Source organism: Aquarana catesbeiana, linkage group LG11 (assembly GCF_042186555.1).
Source record: "Aquarana catesbeiana isolate 2022-GZ linkage group LG11, ASM4218655v1, whole genome shotgun sequence".
In the NCBI taxonomy this organism is placed as follows: Eukaryota; Metazoa; Chordata; class Amphibia; order Anura; family Ranidae; genus Aquarana; species Aquarana catesbeiana.
In genome coordinates, this window is record NC_133334.1 from 231,667,437 (window position 1) to 231,682,609 (window position 15,173).

The window sequence follows — 15,173 nt, forward strand, 5'->3', positions numbered from 1 at the left end:
TCCCATGGTCCACAAATCAGTCCCCACATCCGTGAGGTGAACCCCATCTTTTTTCAAATAGAGGCCTACGTTAATCTCCAACTCTCTATGACGAATCACAATGCCCCCTTGTTGCACTAAAAATCTTCCAACCACCTTATTCACTCTTATACGTGCCTTGTTTAACCGCTCAACCGACCTGGCATTGCGCCACACCGTACGCGCCACAATGTCCGACCACAACAGCAATGTATACGGAAACCTAGAACGGATGCGTAACAGATCTGCCTTCACATCCGCTATCAGTTCCCTGACTGTACTTACTCCAAAATCGTTACCCCCGGCGTGAATAACCAACACATCCGGAGGCCTATCGAGCCATGCATGTCGCTCCACCTCTGGCACAACACTACCCCACCTCATACCTGGTTTTCCTAGCCACCTGATCAAAGCCACCTTCCTGGATATGCCCAACTGCCTCCCATCGGGTCTCACATCCCCTCTCCTTGCCCCCCAGCAGACATACGAGTGTCCTAGTATCCAGACGAGGCATGGAGACACTCCATCTGAAACGAAAAATTAACAAGGAAAATTGACGCCCATACCCTAATAATACCAACCTTCTGCGTGCAACATCGGAACTTTTTTTTTTTTTTTTTTTTTTTTTTTTTATTATTCTACCGCCAGTTGAGGACGAATGTAAGAACGGAATCTCTTTGATTCCCATCTCCCTATTCTTTTAACCGCCGCCTCATCCAACCCACATCTGGCAGCTTCTGTAGCCGCCCCAATGCGGAAGGAGTGTGAGGCATAAGCTTTTCCTTCCAAACCTACCTCATACAAGCATTTTCTAAAAACGGCCACAAATTGAAATCTTGATAAATTCGACCCGTCTTCATGACATAACAATGGCCCCGCACCCAACGGTCTAACTTTCCGAAAAGCACTAACAGTTTTTACAGGGCATACTGCTGAGCCCGGTAGGGCGAACAACCACACATCTATGCCCCTTCCCGATTGATCGGTTTTAGATCTCCTCAGCCGTAAGCCCACCCTATCAGCGAAAATGCTCACATCCTGAACCAACATGCCTCCGGCTTCCCGTCTGGACGGACTAACCAACTCCCCCACCCGAAAAGCCCCAAAAAAGGCTAACGAAAAAGCCGCCGTAAACAGCAAACATTAATAATGTGATTCACACACCAACCTTAGTTGCCCACAGATTGATACCAAGTTTTGATAAGTAACAGGCCTACGGTTATCCCTGCTATTGCGACCCTTTCTGTATCCTTTTAAGGCCTGCCTCACCCAAAAATCTTTTGACCAATCCTCCTGTCCTTGTAGTTTAAATAGAAATGACAGTGCGGCCAACTTTTTTCCAATGGACGATACACCCACCCCATTCTCCATATTCCTTGCAACAAAATATAATACCATGAATCTCACCTCCCCGCCATTCTCACCAACCTCAGTAACCCTGAGAAGTTCAGACCATTCTTTCCATACTTTTACATATGCCACCCAAGTGGACTCACTCACAGACCTCTGTATCCATCCCGCGACGACTCCAATGCCAGCTCCCAGATCCATTCCGGGCAAGGAATTCCCTCGAACTCTGCAGTCGGAGCTAAAGCCCTGAACTTGTCCCACTGAAACCGAGACAGTGAATCAGCTAATGTGTTATCAATCCCCGGTATGTGGACAGCATATATGAAAATATTCAATTGCAAGCATCGCAACACCAACTGCCGTAAAAGCCTTATGACCGGTTGGGAAGACGCTGACATGCGATTGACTACCTGCACCACTCCCATATTATCGCAATTCAATCGCAACTTTAAGTTCTGACAAGACTGTCCCCACAACTCTATGGCCAATACTACCGGAAACAATTCTAGTAATACCGGGTTGCGAATGAATCCTGCTTCCACCCAGGATTTTGGCCAAGGTTCCGCACTCCATTGCCCCTGAAAATATGCCCCATAGCCCGTTGAGCCCGCCGCGTCCGTAACCAACTCCACGTCGAAATTACTTACCGGGCCCTCCATCCACACCGACTTCCAATTGTACTCCATCAGAAAATGGTACCACACCTTTAGGTCCTCACGATGTTCTTTATTAAGCCTGACGAAATGGGTCGGTGCTTTTACCCCCGCCGTGGCAGCTGACAGCCGGCGGCAAAAAACTCTACCCATTGGTATTATCCTACAAGCAAAATTCAATTTTCCTAGCAATGATTGCAGTACCCTGAGCTGAACTTTCCTCATCCCATGTATCTCTCTGATTACTTTTTGCAGATCCTCCAATTTATCCTGCGGTAGCCTGCATTCCATTGCCTCGGAATCAATCACAATCCCCAAGAAGCTAATCTCTGACTTGGGGCCTTCCGTTTTTTCTGCAGACAGGGGCACCCCAAATCGTTCCGCAATGTGTTGCAACGTTGCTAGTAATATCGCACACACATTGGAGGAAGGGGGGCCTATGCATAGGAAGTCATCCAAATAATGGATCACAGATTCCAGCCCCGATACGTCCCTTACCACCCACTCTAAGAAGGAACTGAAAACCTCAAACATGGCGCAGGAAATCGAACAACCCATGGGTAAACACTTGTCCACGTAAAATTGCTCTTGCCAGTGGCAACCCAGCAGCCAAAAACTATCCGGGTGAACCGGAAGTAGCCTAAAAGCCGCCTCTATATCCTATTTTGCCATCAATGCACCTTTTCCATATCGCCGGACCCATCGGACTGCTGCGTCGAACGAAGTGTATGACACCGTACAGGCCTCAGGGTCAATGAAATCGTTAACCGAACCTCCTTTTGGGAATGATAAGTGGTGAATCAACCGAAACTTATTCGGTTCCTTCTTTGGTACCACGCCCAATGGCGACACCACAAATGCCTTGAATGGCTGTTCCCCAAATGGCCCCCCCATTCGTCCCAAATTTACCTCTTTTTCCAATTTTTTCCCTACCACACCCGGGTATTGCAATGCGGATCTCAGATTCCGAGCCACCGGAGGCACCACCTCCAATGAACACGGTATCTTAAACCCCTCAGTAAACCCCCTAAACAACAACCGTGCTGCCTCCCCATCTGGATACTTACTTAGGAAAGGCCGCATCCTTTCCACCATCACCGGCGTCGTCCCTCTTGTTAACAACGTCCCAGGTACGCTTTCCTTTTTTGAAACACCGAGCCAAGGTATGGGTTCCCCCACACCCTGAACACTCGTGCTTAAACTTGCAAGATCCTCCGAACCTACATGATCCCTCGTTGTACTGCCAGCACACTCCCCATTTTCTGCCGGCCGGTAGTACTGAGGATTGGTTACCCCCGGCCCCCCCCTGAAATAACTGAGGCGGGGCCCTAGCTGACGCCATCAGTCTCATCCATAAGCTGATGTCCTTATGGTCCCAACGCAGCTCAGGGCGCATCGCTCTGCGTTGACGAAACTGTTCGTCGTACCTCAACCAAGCCGTACCACCATAAACCCTGTGCGCTTCCCCTATAGCATCCATATAACAAAACAACCCGGAACAATGTTCCGGATTCCTTTCGCCAATGACGCTGGCCATGATAGCAAACGCCTGTAACCAATTTACAAACGTCCGCGGTATCAATCTATATCTCCTCTTCTCCTCATCCTCCTTCTTGGAATCGTTGGGCTTAACCCTATCCAGGTTAAACTTTTCCAATGGCAACAAGGAGAATATTTCGACGTATTCCCCTTTATATATTTTTTCCTTCACGTCCTGTTTCAAATGAGCTCCCAGCGGGCCCTCGAAACAGACATATATCTCGCATCTTGCTGCATCGGCTAACCTAACCACATCTGCCCTACCACTGGTTTCTGTGTTCCCCTTCGCACTCGTCGTATCTTTTCCTGTCTCCAACTCCAGCGTCTGTTCTCCGTGGCCCACTGCGGCCACCTGTTCCACAGGTCCAGGCCCACCCCCTGAAATCACATCACCCTCTGCCGTTACCACACCCTGGGCACCCCCTTGCATGGCTCCTTGTGCAGTGCCAAAACGACCCACCAACACCCGCAAACCTTCCAATAATTCTTGTAGCTGTCCTGTGGACCCCGAATTGGCGGATACAGTACCCGCCAGTTGGTGGTCCGGAGCCTGCCTAATCGCCCGTGGCGCCAGTGCCGCTACTCCCGCTGTACCTGTTTCCACCACCCCCAACAAACCCTGCAATGCATTTGTGAACGATAAGTTGTCACTGGACTTACCGGGCTGACCAGGAGATCTCCCAACAGCCGCTGTACCGCCTTCCCTCAACGGTGCTTCCTGCCTTGGCTCCTCCGCGACATCCGACATTTCCTCCTCAGATTGTGCTCTGTGCGTTGGAAAGGACGCCACAGACGAGTCCCGTCTTGAGCCCCTGCTGTCTTCCCGCTGTGGAGTTTTTCCCCTGTTGCGATCTGATTGGGAACGCTGCCCTGACGTCCCTGCCACCGGGCCAGCCTGTGCACGAATCCATCCACCATCTTGTGACACCTCTGCGCTGCCGAGGGAGCTCCGCCCCCTCGCAGTGTATTTCGACCCTCTGCTCACCGCTCCACCATCTCCATCCGCCGCTATGCTCCCTCCATCATTCCCCCACTCTCGTTCAGAGCTGCTGGGGTGACAGTCTGTCTTCTCCCTCTGATAGCCGAGCGCAGGGAAGCGGCGCCATTGCGGCCCGTGGCCCCGCCCGATGGGCTCCTCACACGCTGTGTACCGCGCCCAGACCTTGCCGCTGCCTCCTGGTATCCCCGTTTTGCCGGCGGGAGCGATCTCTCTTCCCCCGGACTCCTCACGACTCTTTCTATCCTACTAGTAGGCCCTGGTGAGTACCGCGCCGGAGGCCTCGATCTCCGCGCACGCGCCGCCGGCTCCTCCGCTCTCACTGCTCCACCGGGCTCCCCGCCGAGCATCTCCGCCACCTGTCGCTGGAGCCACTCCGACCCCCTATCTTCCGCCGCCTGTTTTAAACGGGCTAACAGGTTCTCTAAAGCTGCCATCGCTGAGGAGCAGAGAGATTCTGCCTCCTCTTGTCTATTCTCCTTACACACTGCCCGTTCTGTCACCGCCCCCTCCTTTTATCTGTCCACTCCCCCCAAACTTACTTCTCTCTCCTCCCCCTCTAACTTTCAAAAACTTTAACCCTATGTGTCCCCTAGACACCCTGTCATGCCCGGCCCTCCACTCATTGCTTTTCTTTTATTGTTCCGGGCCTCACTTTACTGCCACCTCTGGCTACTATGTACATGTTCACTGTTCGTGTGATCTGTACTATGCTTCTCAGCAACATATCAGCTTTGTGAAAACGACCTGGGACTTGGTAGGAAGACCTGATTTACAAGTAAGGGCTGTGTGGGAAAGGGAGGGGGGCTGTTGGTGTACAAAGAGGGGCCAGAGCCTTGTGTGTGTACAGATTTGTATATGCAGTAGTGAATTTTGATGTTGTGCTGCCCCAGGAAAGACTAAAATAAGGCGCCCCCCCTCCATCTAAAATTGTCCCACCCCTTCCTTCTCAAATGGCTATTCTGGGCCCCTGGTGGCTGTGCGGGGTCCCTGTGCAGGGTCCCTGGTGGTTGTGTGGGGTCACTGGTGGCTGTGCGAGGTCCCTGGTGGCCGTGCGGGGTCCCTGTGTGGGGTCCCGGGTCCCTGGTGGTTGTGTGGGGTCCCTGGTGGCTGTGCGAGGTCCCTGGTGGTTGTGTGGGGTCCCTGGTGGCTGTGCGGGGTTCCGGGTCCCTGGCGGTTGTGCTGGGTCTCTGGTGGCTGTGCGGGGTCCCAGGTCCCTGGTGGCCGTGCGGGGTCCCTGTGTTGGGTCCCGGGTCCCTGGTGGTTGTGTGGAGTCCCTGGTGGCTGTGCGAGGTCCCTGGTGGTTGTGTGGGGTCCCTGGTGGTTGTGTGGGGTCCCGGGTCCCTGGCGGTTGTGCTGGGTCTCTGGTGGCTGTGCGGGGTCCCAGGTCCCTGGTGGCTGTGCGGGGTCCCGGGTCCCTGGTGGCTGTGCGAGGTCCCTGGTGGTTGTGTGGGGTCCCTGTGCGGGGTCCCTGGTGGCTGTGCGGGGTCCTGGGTCCCTGGTGGCTGTGCGGGGTCCCTGGTGGTTGTGTGGGGTCCCTGTGCGGGGTCCCTGGTGGTTGTGCGGGGTCCCAGGTCCCTTGTGGTTGTGCAGGGTCCCAGGTCCCTGGTGAGTGTGCGAGGTCCCTTGTTTGGCCTAGACCAAAACACAGCACTGTGTGTATGTGAGGGGCTGATATACACAGGTGTTTGTGGGGGGGCTGACATATATACAGGTGTGTGTGTGTGGGAGGTGACTGGGGAGGCCAGGCCTAACGCTGTGTAAGGGGCCCAAAAATTTCTGATGGCTGCCCTGAGTAAACGTTAGGGAACGCCAAACCTGCCAGATGCGTCGGCAAACGCAACGTCTCTAGTGCCACTATAGGGGATCTACCAATCCACAAGAATGCTATGCAGATTGTATCTATCCGCTTGAAGATGGATTTAGGGACTTTACAGGGTGAGTTGGCTAGAACATATAGCAGCTTAGGTAGATAGATCATTCTAAGGGTATTAGCCCTTCTCATTAGGTCTAGGGGTAGGTCTATCCACTGTTTAGTCTGTATTTGTACCTGGGTCAGTAGGGGACACAGGTTGTTTTCAATATAGGAGGACAAGGGCAACTGCACGATAACCCCCAAGTATCTAAAAGAGGACACTACCTGTAGTCTGGAGTCAGGGTGAATCTACAAGGTTGCATCAGGGTCCAAAGGGAAAAGATTAGATTTGTCCCAGTTCACCCGGAACCTGGAGTAGTCACCAAAATTGTCTATCTCTGATAGCGTCTTTAATGAGTCCTGGGTGTCGGCAAGTTATACCAGGGTATCATCAGCATACAACGAGATTTGTTCCTCTATTGTGGCAATAAGAAGGCCTTTAATCAGCTGGGAGCAGCGAATATGCACAGGTAGCGGCTCCATAGCCAGGGCAAATAGGAGGGGTGACAACGGACACCTATGCCTAGTGCCTCTAGTAATAGGCAAAGTATCCATAGTGTGGGAGTTAACTCGTATGCAGGCCAGTGGGGAGGTGTAAAGGAGTCTTATCCAAGCAATAATGTGGGGGCCTAAGCCATACCTCTGTAATACTTAAAAAAGATAGGGCCATTCCACACTATCAAAGGCCTTACGTGTGTCCAAGGACACAATGGCCCGGGTAGGTGTGCAGTCATGGGGGGATTGGAGATTGAGGAACAGTCTATATTCATTCTCGTAGATCTGCGAGGTATAAAGCCTCCTTGATCGCTCCTGACCCGTTTCGCAACCAGTGTTCAGACGGTTGGCCAAGACCTTGGCAAGGATTTTACCATCCACATTTATAAGAGAAATCAGGCGGTATGAGTCACATTTAAGAGGATCCTTGCATGGCTTCTATAATAGGATAATCAAAGCCTCCCTCAGGGGGGTTGGGGGAATTTCAGTGTTCAAGGCCTTGTTATAAGTATGCAGAAGAAATAAGAATATTAAGTGTTGAAACTGGGAATACAACTCAGCAGGGAAGCTGTCTAAGCCTGGTGTATTATGTGCCGGTAGGTGCAAAGTGGCCATTGCGATTTCCTCAACAGAGAGAGGCGACTCTAATGCCCTGTACACATGGTCGGACGGAATATGTGCAATTGGAGCTTGTTGTCGGAAATTCTGACCGTGTGTAGGCTCCATCGGACTTTTTCCATCGGAATTTCCGACACACAAAGTAAAATTTTCCGACAACAAAATCCGATCCTTCAAATTCCGATCGTGTGTAGATAAATCCGACGGACAAAAGGCCACGCATGCTCAGAATAAATTAAGAGACGAAAGCTATTGGCTATTGTCGTGTTTATAGTCCCGACATACGTATTTTACGTCACCGCGTTCAGAATGATCGGATTTTCCGACAACTTTGTGTGACCGTGTTTATGCAAGACAAGTTTGAGCCAACATCCGTCGGAAAAAATCCATGGATTTTGTTGTCGGAATGTCCGATCAATGTCCGATCGTGTGTACGGGGCATAAGTCTCCACAGCTTTCAGCCGAAAGGGAGGGGAGAGATATCTGGGTAGGTAGTCTTTTAGTTGGGAGTCAGTGTATTCTGCTCTGGATGAGTACAGGTCCTTGTAAAAGTCCAGAAATATCTCCGTGATATCTCTAGGAGCGTCACTAATCTGTCCCTGTGCAGATAATCCGCGGGATTGAAATAGGGGAGTGTTCAGGTCTAGTCAAGTAAGCTAAGAGGCAGCCAGCCTTGTTACCATGCTTGAAAGATTTGTGTGAGGTACAGTAGGCGGAGCTCATATCCCCTACGACATTGCAACCAAGTATCCCTGCTTGTGGGAGTAGGGTTAGAGGCATAAGCAGTTTCAGCAGAGGTCATAGCTGTCTCTAATTCCACAGTATGTTGCTGGGTATTATTACGTAGAATGCCAGTAATGGACATAAAAGTACCCCACAACGTGATCTTAAAGGCCTCCCATTCCGTAAGCAGGCCCGCTGTGCCCGAGTTCTCATTCCAGTATTCCACTATACCCTTCTTACATTCCCCCTGTACTATCTCATCCTCCAACCAGTGAGAATTCAGATGACACACACTCTGAGCCTGGAAGAAGACGGAGATCCACACCAGGGGGGCATGATCCGATACACCCCTAGGTGAATAGGATATGTCAGAGACCACTGGGAGAATATCTTGTTTACCAAATGCCAGGTCTATGCGAGACATGGTGTGGAAAGAATCCGAATGGCAAAAATATTGACACATATCCCAGGGTTTCCATCTCCATATTTCAGTAAGTCCATGAACCTGGGCCCAGTCGGTAAAGGAAGTGAAGGATCTGCCTCCTCCCCCCAGGCACATCTGTGGAAAATGAGGGGGGTACATAAACAGTCACCAATGTGAGTGTCACAGAGGCAATTTGTATTATAAGTACAACATACCTGCCTTCCGGGTTGGTCTTATTCTGCAAAACCTCTGCATGGAGAGATTTGGCCAACAAAACAGAGACCCCTCTAGAGTAAGCTGTATGGGTAGCATAATAGGTTAGAGGTGCAGAAATATTTCTGGTGCCCCCACATGGGCGTGGTCATCTTACCGACTTCTCCTCTTTACAAATGTTTCTATGGCAATGACTCAAACACAGAGATGCTCCCCTAAGAAGTCTTTGTTACCCTAGGATCCTCCCATGATCTTTTAACAATAAAAAAAAATACAGGAAGAGCGTACACTAATGAGACCTGGAGGGGAGTCTCTCTGATGCACACAAAGAGGGCTTCTGTTAGAGAGTCTGTTAGAAAGAACCCCCAGACATAGTACAGGAGATGATCAGAGACTGCAGACATAGTACAGGAGATGATCAGAGACTGCAGACATAGTACAGGAGATGATCAGAGACTGCAGACATAGTACAGGAGATGATCAGAGACTGCAGACATAATACAGGAGATGATCAGAGACTGCAGACATAGTACAGGAGATGGTCAGAGACTGCAGACATGATACAGGAGATGATCACAGACTGCAGACATAGTACAGGAGATGATCAGAGACTGCAGACATAGTACAGGAGATGGTCAGAGACTGCAGACATAATACAGGAGATGATCAGAGACTGCAGACATAGTACAGGAGATGATCAGAGACTGCAGACATAATACAGGAGATGATCAGAGACTGCAGACATAGTACAGGAGATGGTCAGAGACTGCAGACATAGTACAGGAGATGGTCAGAGACTGCAGACATGATACAGGAGATGGTCAGAGACTGCAGACATAGTACAGGAGATGGTCAGAGACTGCAGACATAGTACAGGAAATGATCAGAGACTGCAGACATAATACAGGAGATGGTCACAGACTGCAGACATAGTACAGGAGATGATCAGAGACTGCAGACATAGTACAGGAGATGGTCAGAGACTGCAGACATAGTACAGGAGATGGTCAGAGACTGCAGACATGATACAGGAGATGGTCAGAGACTGCAGACATGATACAGGAGATGATCAGAGACTGCAGACATAATACAGGAGATGATCAGAGACTGCAGACATAGTACAGGAGATGGTCAGAGACTGCAGACATAGTACAGGAGATGGTCAGAGACTGCAGACATGATACAGGAGATGGTCAGAGACTGCAGACATGATACAGGAGATGATCAGAGACTGCAATCATAGAACAGGAGATGGTCAGAGACTGCAGACATAATACAGGAGATGATCAGAGACTGCAGACATAGTACAGGAGATGGTCAGAGACTGCAGACATAGTACAGGAGATGGTCAGAGACTGCAGACATAGTACAGGAGATAGCCAGAGACTGCAGACATGGTACAGGAGATGATCAGAGACTGCAGACGTAGTACAGGAGATGATCAGAGACTGCAGACATAGTACAGGAGATGGTCACAGACTGCAGACATAGTACAGGAGATGGTCAGAGACTGCAGACATAGTACAGGAGATGCTCAGAGATTGCAGACATAATACAGGAGATGGTCAGAGACTGCAGACATACTACAGGAGATGGTCAGAGACTGCAGACATACTACAAGAGATGGTCAGAGACTGCAGACATACTACAGGAGATGATCAGAGACTGCAGACATAGTACATATTGGCCGATCGGCCCTCTCACCTGACCCAGCGATACAGCAACGGTTCCTCTGATCAGGAGTCAGCTCACTCTGAATTGCCCATGGTGACTCCGCTGTATTCCTGCAATGACTCCATTCCTTTCAATGCCAGCGATGGCGCTAGGCTGTGTGGCTTTCCCTCTGGTGGCGCAGGGCAGCAGGGTTCTCTCTCTGATGGTGTTCTCTCAGCACTGTCCTCTCCCTCTGGAGTCCTGGGTGTACTTCCCTGAAAACTTTCTCAGGCTCCTGTCTCTCTCTCTCTTTCCCATTCAGCTGAGCATGCTGTGTGGGCTGCAGTTTCCGTGTTACAGTGGGGTTGCCAGTTTTCGGGACTATATATCCCACAATCCTCTTCTCTGCTCCTTTTTCTATTCTGTTTCCTCCCTGGTTGATATGAAGGCGGGGGAAGAAACATAGTAGGCAGCTGTGCTGGCAAGCACCGCTCACTAGTACAGCAGCACGCAGGAGGAGAGGGAGGGGGGAAAGGAGAGGGAGGGGGGAAAGGAGAGCCCGCAGCTGCATTGGCTTCACTAGGGTTGGGGTCACCCCCCTTACACCAACTATAGTCGCCCCTCAGTACAGACCCCCCTACACTACATATAGACCCCCCTCCGTCAGTGCAGAACCCGCACTAAGTATAAACCCCTCCCTCCGTACAGACCTTACTCAGTACAGATCCCCCCAGGTAACCCCCCCTCCATTAGTACAGACCCCCCCAGGACAGATCTCCCTCTCCATTAGTACAGACCCCCACAGGACAAACCACCCCTCCATTAGTACAGACCCCCCCAGGACAGACCCCCTCATTAGTACAGACCCCCCTCCATTAGTACAGACCCCCCCTCCATTAGTACAGACCCCCCTCCATTAGTACAGGCCCCCCAGGACAGACCCCCTCTCCATTAGTACAGACCCCCCCTCCATTAGTACAGACCCCTCTCCATTAGTACAGACCCCCCCTCCATTAGTACAGACCCCCTCCATTAGTTAAGACCCCCCAGGACAGACCCCCCCCTCCATTAGTACAGACCCCCCAGGACAGACCCCCTCTCCATTAGTACAGACCCCCCCTCCATTAGTACAGACCCCCCAGTACAGACCCCCCTATTAGTACAGCCCCCCCCTCCATTAGTACAGACCCCCAGGACAGACCCCCCTCCATTAGTAGAGACCCCCATATTAGTACAGACCCCACCATTAGTACAGACCCCCCCATTAGTACAGACCCCCTCTCCATTAGTACAGACCCCCCCTCCATTAGTACAGACCCCCTCTCCATTAGTACAGACCCCCCTCCATTAGTACAGACCCCCCTCCATTAGTACAGACCCCCCCTCCATTAGTACAGACCCCCCTCCATTAGTACAGACCCCCCCTCCATTAGTACAGACCCCCCTCCATTAGTACAGACCCCCCTCCATTAGTACAGACCCCCCCAGGACAGACCCCCCTCCATTAGTACAGACCCCCCAGGACAGACCCCATCTCCATTAGTACAGACCCCCCTCCATTAGTACAGACCCCCCAGGACAGCCCCCCTATTAGTACAGACCCCCATTAGTACAGACCCCCCCTCTCCATTAGTACAGACCCCCCCTCCATTAGTACAGACCCCCCAGGACAGACCCCCCTCCATTAGTACAGAACCCCCCCATTAGTACAGACCCCCCCACCATTAGTACAGACCTCCCCTCCATTAGTACAGACCCCATTAGTACAGACCCCCTCTCCATTAGTACAGACCCCATTAGTACAGACCCCCCCATTAGTACAGCCTCCTCCCATTATTAGTACAGCCCCCCCATTAGTACAGCCCCCCATTAGTACAGCCCCCCTCCATTAGTACAGCCCCCCTCCATTAGTACAGCCCCCCCCTCCATTAGTACAGCCCCCCTCCATTATTACAGCCCCCCCTCCATTAGGGTTCATATATACACCCGGGTGGCAGCTGAAGAGGAGAGAACAGTGTGCAGCCAGCCGTGCCGCCCGGGTGGAGAGCAGAGCAGTTTAAAGCAGGCAGGAGTGGGAGACACAGAGGAGAATGTGTCAGGCACGGACCGCTCCTCCGCTCCCCCCCCCCCGCGGCATCACTGTGTGGCTGGTCTCTCTCCACGCAGAGACCAGCCGCTCTGCCTCCGATGTCTCTTTCTCTGACAGGAGGAGGGAGGGGCTTGAGCAGCACACACAGCGGCGGCGGCGCCTTTCTTCTTTTAACACCGGCGGAGAGCACCGCTGCCGGACACAATCAAGAGGAGGAGGAGGGAAGGGAGCACTCTGGCGCTTCAGCGACCCCACCTCTCTGGCGCCTGGGTGCACTGCACCCCGTGCACCCCGTCTAGGATCGGCCCTGGAGCCAACCATGGTCGCTTGAGGGACCTTATTTTATAATCAACCAGGTGTGTTTACTGGAGACAAATAATTTGGGGGCGATGTTTTTTCAGGACTGAGAATACCAGGGATCGCTTCTGGGGTGAGTTCAACCCTCTAGTATTCCAGAAAATTATCTTTAGCAGTCTGGCCATGGTAAGTCAAACAGTACATAACGGATATTCTGGTGGCAGACAGCAGAGACATAACATTGCACGCCATGCCGCCCAGGATATATAAGAACATAGGCATATAATAACAAGTGTAAGGCACTCCTCAGTGTAAAGGAAGCACAAATACACATGAAAAACCAAAGTACAAGAAAAAAGATGTCAAAAACAACAAGAACAACCAAAAAAAGAAAAAAGGTAGGAAGTCCATGAAAAACCCCACCTGGCCATCCCAAACATAGCGAGCCTTGGATCCCTGAACCAAGAAAAAACTTCACTCAACTAAGTGAGAACTGTCCACGCCACCAACTGGTATGGGGGTGTTCTGGTGTCGGGCTTGGCTCCCAAACAACACAACAGGAGGGAGAAAAAATGCTTCAGCATTAAAGTGGTCCAGCTTCAGGATATTAAACATTTGCAGTTGGAAGGATGTGTGAGTGACGGTATACCATCTGCAGCATAGAGAGCTTGACTACGAGGATTATAAAGAGGTCCAGTCTGGGAATGGTGAACATGTTAGGATACCAGTTCCGTAGACATTAGGGGGAGGGGCAATAGTCATCCTGAGGAGCATAGATAAAGGCAAAGTATGCACACCCTCTATCTGTTCATGGATGCAATGGGTAGTGGAATTGCAATGAGGTAACATAGGGGTGTGTGCAAGGAGCTTTGGCCACCTGTGATCAAACAGCCCTGCATCTCGGCGCCATCTTGCCACCTGAAACGGGCGAGCTGTCCCGCCGTGGATGTTGGCGCGGGTGGCCTGTATTTCACCATGGACGCCAGCCTGAAATGTTCCCATGACTGTGGGTAGTAGTTTGGTGCCAGTGCGGAGGAGAAGGGACCCAGGATCATTGTAGGATGCCTTTTCGTGAGCCGGAGCGATGTCTCTACACGTCCGCTTGCTCCACCATCAAGCCACGCCCCTATGTCCCGTTCACATTGACCTAAATGTATTGGTTTGCTGTTGTGCTATTCATTTGAGTAGCACGCCAGTACACCTGTGTTGCAATGCACAGCAACAGATGATACAGAACAATACAAAAAAAAAATAGAAAAACAAACTGTGCTGTGCTGCCTCAGTGTGTTAAAACAATTATCCTATTACTTTAAGATCAAATTATACTACTATAAATATGTCTCAGGAAAAACAATGATATTTCATAATGTAAAATACGTGACTAAATAATTACTAACATCTTCTAGTGGCATAGACATCCATTAGGAAGAAACACGTGTAGGGCGGAGCGGTGAAACCATCACATCCACCAGGGCAAGCAGAATGGTGGTTTGTTTACCTACACTGTCTCTAAGGAGTAGTTTTACCCTGCTTATAAAATAAATAAGGTACAAAGTTTGCTACACTATGGAGTTTTTCATGTGCTTTCTTTACCCACTGCAATAGTGTTCTAAAAGTGTATTTAAATTTTAACAATTCATTTTACTTATTTGCTTAATTTTAGTCAGTTACACAGTCTTGCAGCAATGCACAGATGATGTTAGAAAGGGAGGCCACCTTGCCACCAATGCAGTCAGGCTCTGCTCAGCCACCGATGCAGTATTGAGAAGGAAGGTAGTAGTTCTTTACTTGTAGATGAGTGGCACTCCTTGGTGGATAATAGATACACTATATTACCAAATTATTGGGACACCTGCCTTTACACGCACATGAACTTTAATTGCATCCCAGTCTTAGTCCGTAATGTTCAATACTGAGTTGGCCCACCCTTTGTGGCTATAACAGCTTCAACTCTTCTGGGAAGGCTGTCCACAAGGTTTAGGAGTGTGTCTATGGGAATGTTTGACCATTCTTCCAGAAGTGCATTTGTGAGGTCAGGCACTGATGTTGAAGAAGAAGGCCTGGGTTGCAGTCTCCCCTCTAGTTCATCCCAAAGGTGTTCTATGGAGTTGAGGTCAGGACTCTGTGCCGGGCAGTCAAGTTCTTCCACCCCAAACTCGCTCATCCATGGCTTTGTAGATCTTGCTTTG

General features: G+C 50.7%; 1 long non-coding RNA gene across 1 annotated transcript in view; it reads left to right on the top strand.

Annotated features, from left to right (window-relative positions):
• Positions 1-5,231: 5,231 nt before the first annotated feature.
• LOC141112559 (uncharacterized) overlaps positions 5,232-15,173 on the top strand; it is a 29,274-nt gene continuing 19,332 nt past the window's right edge. Inside the window, exon 1 of the long non-coding RNA XR_012236618.1 lies at positions 5,232-5,335. This is a non-coding gene — a long non-coding RNA (uncharacterized lncRNA). The remainder of the gene's footprint in view (positions 5,336-15,173) is intronic.